The sequence below is a fragment of the Dermochelys coriacea genome, chromosome 8 (assembly GCF_009764565.3).
Source record: "Dermochelys coriacea isolate rDerCor1 chromosome 8, rDerCor1.pri.v4, whole genome shotgun sequence".
NCBI classification, from domain to species: domain Eukaryota; kingdom Metazoa; phylum Chordata; order Testudines; family Dermochelyidae; genus Dermochelys; species Dermochelys coriacea.
In genome coordinates this window covers 66172274-66179516 of record NC_050075.1, presented here as the reverse complement: position 1 = coordinate 66179516, position 7243 = coordinate 66172274, and the positions used below count along the sequence as shown (strand labels likewise).

General features: G+C 46.6%; 1 protein-coding gene across 12 annotated transcripts in view; it reads left to right on the top strand.

The window, feature by feature from the left end:
• The first annotated feature begins 1134 nt into the window (after positions 1 to 1134).
• Positions 1135 to 7243, top strand: part of DDX59 (DEAD-box helicase 59) — a 39287-nt gene continuing 33178 nt past the window's right edge. For 3 of the 12 annotated variants that reach the window (XM_043490886.1, XM_043490879.1, XM_043490885.1), the window contains exon 1: positions 1177 to 1308. The gene's annotated coding sequence lies outside the window, so the exon portion shown is untranslated. Of the gene's footprint in view, positions 1442 to 1806; positions 1987 to 2658; positions 2948 to 6511; positions 7057 to 7243 lie in introns of those variants that run through there. The other 9 variants (XM_043490882.1, XM_043490883.1, XM_038412424.2 and 6 more) reach the window with 8 other exon arrangements.

Genomic DNA, 7243 nt, shown 5'->3' with positions numbered 1-7243 from the left:
ATACCACGTGTCATCTAGGTACACCCCCCTTGTATTTATTCAGTGACAAACTCACTTGGGAGCCTACAGCTACCTGACATAATGACAGGTTTCAGAGTAGCAGCCGTGTTAGTCTGTATTCGCAAAAAGAAAAGGAGTACTCGTGGCACCTTAGAGACTAACCAATTTATTAGAGCATAAGCTTTCGTGAGCTACAGCTCACTTCATCGGATGCATTTGGTGGAAAAAAAAAACCCTTTTTTTTTTCCCCACCAAATGCATCCGATGAAGTGAGCTGTAGCTCACGAAAGCTTATGCTCTAATAAATTGGTTTTTTTCCCCACCAAATGCATCCGATGAAGTGAGCTGTAGCTCACGAAAGCTTATGCTCTAATAAATTGGTTAGTCTCTAAGGTGCCACAAGTACTCCTTTTCTTTTTACAGCTACCTGGTTATTCACATACCATTTTTTTTATTCCATTCTTTCCCCCTCAGCAAAGGCATGCATTTCTCACTGAGGAGTGCATGCACATGCCATGTGTGAAATCTCAGTCACACTTAAATTATTCCAGAGCAAAAAAAAAAAAAAAAAGTACCCAGCCACCCTTTTTTTTTTTTGAAACCTTGCAAAACAGTAATTCAGCATCAGTGAAATGTTGTAGAAAAGATGGGAGGCCCAGGAGAAATTTCAGGCACAACGAAAGTTATTCTACAGAAAGTTATAAAGGCCTGTGAAGAAGGGCTGAGGCTGCGGGAGCTGCCTCCTCCACTGTAACTGCAGCTCTGCTCTACAACCACCCCCTGTCCGTCCACCCTCCTGTGCCGTGTGCTGCCATTGAGCCCGCTGTCTCTGTTTAATCGCCTTGCTGGGGTATTTTTGGGACGGGGACCTCGGCGTTGGGCGTCGCCGTCTCCCGTTTCCTAAGCGCTCTGCTTTTTGACATTTGATTCTTGCATTTCCCTCCAGGGGCTTTTCAACAGAACCCCCCGTACATTGGCCCCTCTTGGCTTTGCTGCCTGCTCCGCCCCGCTTCGCCGTCACCCTCTGTCCTCAGGCCCTGTCAGGTTCTCCCTCCTCTCCCCCCGCCCCATTCGGTATGGTCCCTCTCCACCCCCATTCTCTCCTTTCCCGCCCACGTCACCCTACTCCTCACGCCCTGTGATTCGCTGCTCCAGCGCACGCACTCTGGTTGCCGTCCCCGCACGCACCGGGGGTCGAGAGCCAGCCTAGCTTGGTCGCTCGCCGCTCGATTTTCTCGCTGCTTGTGGTGTCGCCATTTTCTAAGGGAAGTTTGGGCCGGTGTCGAGGCGCGTGGCGGGGAGGTACCAGTAAATTACGTTACCCAGCAAGTCCTCGCCTCAGGAGCGCGCTGGCTCCAAAGCAGCGGCGCCGGCGGGGCTGTCAGTCCCGTCCGCAGCGAGGCAGGCGGCGGGGAGCTGCGCCGCGCCGGGGGACGGGCGGGTGAGTGAGTGTCTGCACCGGGCAGCCCAAGCCCTGCAGTACGGGGTCCCCTGGGCGGGGGCTGCGTCCACCTTGCCGTGGGGAGCGGTGTGAACGAGACCCTGCGCCGGTTGGCCCTGGAGAGGCGGGATGGCTGAGCGGGCTCAGACCCCTCCTGTGTCCCCGGGGAGAACGTAGGGCTGGGCTAAGGCCTTGCCCCCCCCAGCCGGGGTTTGCCCCATGGCTACACAGCAAGCGAGCGCTTCTGGGTTCGCTCCCTGGCCAGAGTAGCGGTTCGGCAGGGGGCTTCTTTGCCATTGTCACGGCACCCGCGCTAGGGCTTTGGCCGGTATAGAAGTGTCGCAAAAAAACCCCCCAAGCCCCATAAGTGATTTATCTAGACCGGCGAGTTACTAGTGTACATCAAGCCCCAGCTTCTAGCTGCGCTGCCCCACCCCACCATCTGTGTCCAGAACCGTGTCTCCACAGCAAACAACTTCTGTTGGCGTAGCTAGGCCGGGGGCGTGATCCCTGGCTGACATTGGTATGCTGTCATAAGCCTCACGGTAGGTTTATTTTGGAGTGTGTGGGATACGGGATGGTTGGCAGAAGCTCGGTTTTACCAGGTGAAGTTGCCTGTGCGAGGACCACTTTGTCACTCTAGTTTAGGATCATTCCAAATTCACTGTCCGTTTTGGTCAGGTTCACTGCCCAGGGATTTTTTAAATTAGTCAATTTCATGTTTTCAGATATTTACACTTGAAATTTCAGTATTGTAACTTTTGGGGTCCTGACCTAAAAGGCCGTCAGGGTGGGATGGTTGCAAGGCTATTTTGTGTGTGTGTGTGTGCACGCGCGCTCATGCAGGGGGTGGGCGGGGGTGTCATGGAATTGCCACCCTTACTTCCTCCCTGCTGCTGATAGTGTGCTGCCTTCAGCTCTGGGCAGCCAGAGAGGAAGGCTGCTGGCCAGGTGCCCAGCTGTAAAGCCAGTGTCTCCACCAGCAGCAGTGCAGAAGTGAGGGTCGCAGGGTATGGGATATGTGTATGCGTTTTCCTGGAAGTCTGCTGCCCAAGAAGGGGGCTGATAGCTGGAGGTGTAGCCTCTGTGCACTGGAAGGTGTGTGTGACAGCTGGCACCGCAGCCTCTCCACGGGGTGTGTGTATGTGTGAGATAGCTGGAGCGGCAGCATCTCTGTGCAGGGAAGTAACAGCTGGAGCTGCCCAACCTTCGTGCAGTTGGGGGAGATAACAGAGGTGGGTCTGACCCACTCTGGGAGCAGCACCTGCAGCGGGAAGAGGAAGTCTCATGCTTCCACATCCCCAGCTGGGAACAGGGGTTTGTCTACACCACCCACTGGATCAGTGGGCAGTGATTGATCCAGTAGGGATCGATTTATCGCGTTGATGCAATAAATCAACCCCTGAGCGCTCTCCAGTCGACTCCAGTACTCCACCAGAACAAGAAGCACAAGCGGAGTCAATGAGAGAGTGTCAGCTGTCGACTTACCCCAGTGAAGACACCGCAGTAAGTAGATCAAAGTACATTGACTTCAGCTACACTATTCACATAGCTGAAGTTGCATATCTTAGATAGACCCTGTGCAGTAGTGTAGACAAGCCTTGGAGTCCTGGGCAGGTTAGGAGCCCACAGCTGCATGCCAGATTTCACGGGGGAGATCAGATTTCACAGTTTATGATGTGTTTTTTCACTGCCATGAATTTGGTAGGGCCCTAATTATACAAAATCTCTATGGGCAAAGCACCCCTCAGGTAGACATGGCCGAAGTCTTTCATTTGCATTTTTAGTTGTATTTTAACACAATTGTAAATTCTAGTGTAGACAGGACAGCCTGGTGTTCCACATCACAAACATTTGTTGTTAGTGATGTTTAACATACTTGCTGCAAGTACTCAAAGATAATGAGTAAGGCCCCAAAAATCTATGAGATTAATAAAAAAATGCAAATGTTATTTTTTCCTAGTCTTCTGGGTGGGCATGTTTAGGGTTTATATTTTTAAGCTCCTCACTGTTGTGCACAGCTGGGAGATGCAGTTTGAGTGGGGAGCCCAGCCCTTAGAGGAGAATGTAGATATGAGGAAACTGAACTACAGCTCCCAGAGGCACAACAGCAGGAGATACAAAAATATCCAAATATTTTGATTTGGATGTTTATTTTTTTGACAAAAAATTTAAAGTTTCTACAGAAAGCAGACACTTCATGAAAAATGTCTTTGGGTTGAAAAATCCAACTTTCAACTGAAAAACAATTTTGACTGAAAAATTTTGACCAGTGCTATATACCATTATAAACTACTGAAAATATCAGTGCACTCCTTGGATATTATCCTAATGCTGTTCTAAAGGAATTTTACAGTGGGAAAGAAGGGTTGTTTAAATGTGAGTAAATATCTAGTAATCATGAGTTCTGATTCACTGAATGACTGACCTTTCTACTTAAACTATTGGTGCATACATTTCCCTATATGTAAAATTCAGATAATAGTGTTTTGCTTTATGTGGGTATTGTAAGGTTTACTTAATGTTTTGAAAATGCTTTGAAATATGTGGACAAGAGAGTCTACATATATGCAAAATATTTTTACAATAAGAAAATGTTATAAAAGGAGTGTGGAGAGAATAGAATTGTAGGACTGGAAGGGTTGAGAGGTCTTCTAGACCAGTCCCCTACACTCAAGGCAAGACTAAGTATTACCTAGACCATCCCTGGCAGGTGTTTGTCTAACCTGCTCTTAGAAATCTCCAATGACAGAGATTCTACAACCTCCCTAGGCAATTTATGCCAGTGCTCAACTACCCAGACAGATAGGAAATTTTTCCTAAAGTCCAACCTAAATCATTCTTGCTGCAATTTAAGCCCATTGCTTCTTGTCCTATCCTCTGAGGTTAAGGAGAACAGTTTTTCTCCCTCCTCCTTGTAATGACCTTTTATGTCCTCTGTTTTTTCTTCTCCAGACTAAACGTACCCATATTTTTCAGTTTTTCCTCATAGGACATTTTCTAGACCTTTAATCATTTTTGTTGCTCTTCTCTGGACTTGCTCCAATTTGTCCACATCTTTCCTGAAATGTGGTGCCCAGACTGGACACAATGTTCCAGCTGAGGCCTAATCAGCGCAGAGTAGAGTGGAAGAATTACTTCAGTGGTTCTCAAACTGTTGCACTGGTGACCTCTTTCACATAGTAAGCCTCAGTGTGTGACTCCCCCTTTTAAATTAAAAACACTTCTTTACGTATTTAACACCATTATAAATTCTGGAGGCAAAGTAGGGTTTGGGATGGAGGCTGACAGCTTGCAACACCCCCCCCCATGTAATAACCTCATGAGTCCCAAGGGGTCCAGACCGCCAGTTTGAGAACCCCTGAATTACTTCTTGACTTGCTTGTAACACTCCTGCCTAATACATCCCAGAATGATGTTTGCTTTTGGGGGGGGGGGGCAACAGTATTACACTGTTGACTCATATTTAGCTTGTGATGCATTATGACTCCTAGATCCCTTTCCGCAGTACTCCTTCCTAGGCATTCATTTCCCATTTTATATGTGTGCAACTGATTGTTCCTTTCTAAGTGGAGTACTTTGCATTTATTCTTATTGCATTTCATCCTATTTACTTCAGAACCTTTCTCCACCATTTGTCCAGATCATTCTGAATTTTAATCGTATCCTCCAAAAGCATTTGCAACCCCTCCCAGCTTGGTACTGAATTCAGATATCAGTTTGCTTTGCATTTCACGTATACAGAGAGTCTGAATTTTAAAATAAAATTACATACCAAAAATCTCCCCTAAAATAATGCTGAGGTTACAAAGTCAAACACTGAAAAGTTTGGAATGACAGAATACCCATGCAACCTTAATTGAGCTTCCTTGTGTGTATGCATTTTGATGTAGTCTTTAACTTACAAGACCACATGCTGGTTTTTTTTTTTTTGCCATAGGGCCATTAACAAGCCTCTACTGAGTAATACAAAATGACAATTTTCAGAGGCTTATAGTTTGGCCAAACTTGTGTAGATTTTCACAGGACAGCAAAGAGTTTCCTTGATGGCTGCAGGTGGACCTCCCTGCCAAGTTTCAAGTCTCTGCTCTAAAGCATGGAGGCCCTACAGCAGGGGTGGCTCTTCAGAAGTTAATATGTGGCTCCTTGTATAGGCACTGACTCCAGGGCTGGAGCTACAGGTGCTAACTTTCCAATGTGCCGGGGGTGCTCACTGCTAAACCCCTGGTTCTGCCACAGGCCCTGGCCCCCATCCATTCCTTCCCGCCCCCTCCCTGAGCCTGCAGTGCCCTCGCTCCTCCCCCCCACCTCCTGCCTGCCACAAAACAGCTGATCGGGAGGTGTTGATCAGCAGGGCTGCCAGTAGGTGGGAGGTGCTGGGAGCAGGAGTGGGGGGAGCTAATCGGGGGGCTGCTGATGTATTACTTTGGCTCTTTGTCAAACTACATAGGTAAATTCTGGCTCCTTCTCAGGCTTAGGTTAGCCACCCCTGCTCTACAGCTTTTCAGGGAAATGGCTGAACAAATTTTTAGCAACTGATGATAAAACAACTTACAAACCTTGGTCTTAGAAACAATTGAACTGTTTTTGCTGAAACTTTCCAAAAAAAATTGTTTGAGATAGACACCTGGAGTAGAATATTTCAGCGCAAACACTTAACATTTGGCACAGTGATAAGCAACTGAAAATGATCTTATATGGAAAGTGTTAAGTAATGTTAACTTTGGGGGCACTGCCTATAATTCTATAACATGATTCTTATTTTCAGTTATATTTTTGCATGGTATCAATTTAAAAACTTGCAAGTTTGTTCCTATTTTTGTAGCTGATCTTTTCCATAGACAAGCTTGATGTCATGATATCGTGACAGAGGCTACTGAAAGCCTCAAAACATTACAGCTGCTGATATATGGACATCCACATCTTTTGAGCATCCTCCAGTACCGTCTCCAGCACTGCCCACCACTTTCATGTCCCATCCAGATATGTTAGTATTGAGCTGGATGTAATATGGAGCTGGAGACTGATGGTAATGGCCAGGAACTTAGTTTTATCTCTGCTTCTAACCAGGCCAATGTATGCTGCTGCTTGTTTAACCAGATCAGTGATCAGCTGCAGTGTGATTCACCAAACTGAGTCAAGCTAACAAGACAATGTCATTGGCATATTCAGCATCTTGAAGCAGAATGTTCAGCTCAGTGCTACCGATAGTTGTCTTCTCAAGCTTATCCATCAACCCGTCAGTGACAATCTTGGACAATAATGGTGACAGAATACAGCCTTACTGAACTTCTATAGAGATGGGACCCATCTCTTGCTGCAAAGCTCTATGGAACTGAGGAAAGTTGAAGAACACCAGATTGATGTTTTTGGTTCTCTTCTTTAGTCAGCTGCTCCATATTGAGGAGCAAGAGAAGTTCAGAGAGGAAGACCAATAAATTCCAAAGCTTGTGTACCAAGGAATGCCGCTACATGGGCAGCGAGCACATGGGCACCAAAAACTTTGGTGGAGTGACAAGATTGTCAGTGATGGGCTTGTGACCCAGGAGTCTCTCTCTTAGAGCCAACTGGCAACGGGCACAACTGTATTGGGTTACAGGAATCTCCTGAGTCAGGTATTTACATTCTAGCTCACCAGAAGAGTGTCATGTCATATCTCTAATAAAATCCTGTATCACTCTGGTCATCAATATTATTGTGAAATGTATTTATAGAAACTATGTAAGGAGTTTGTGTATATATACACTGAAGTTCTTAATGTCTCTATCTAGGTACTGGTCACCAGCAAAGGTGAAAAACAGG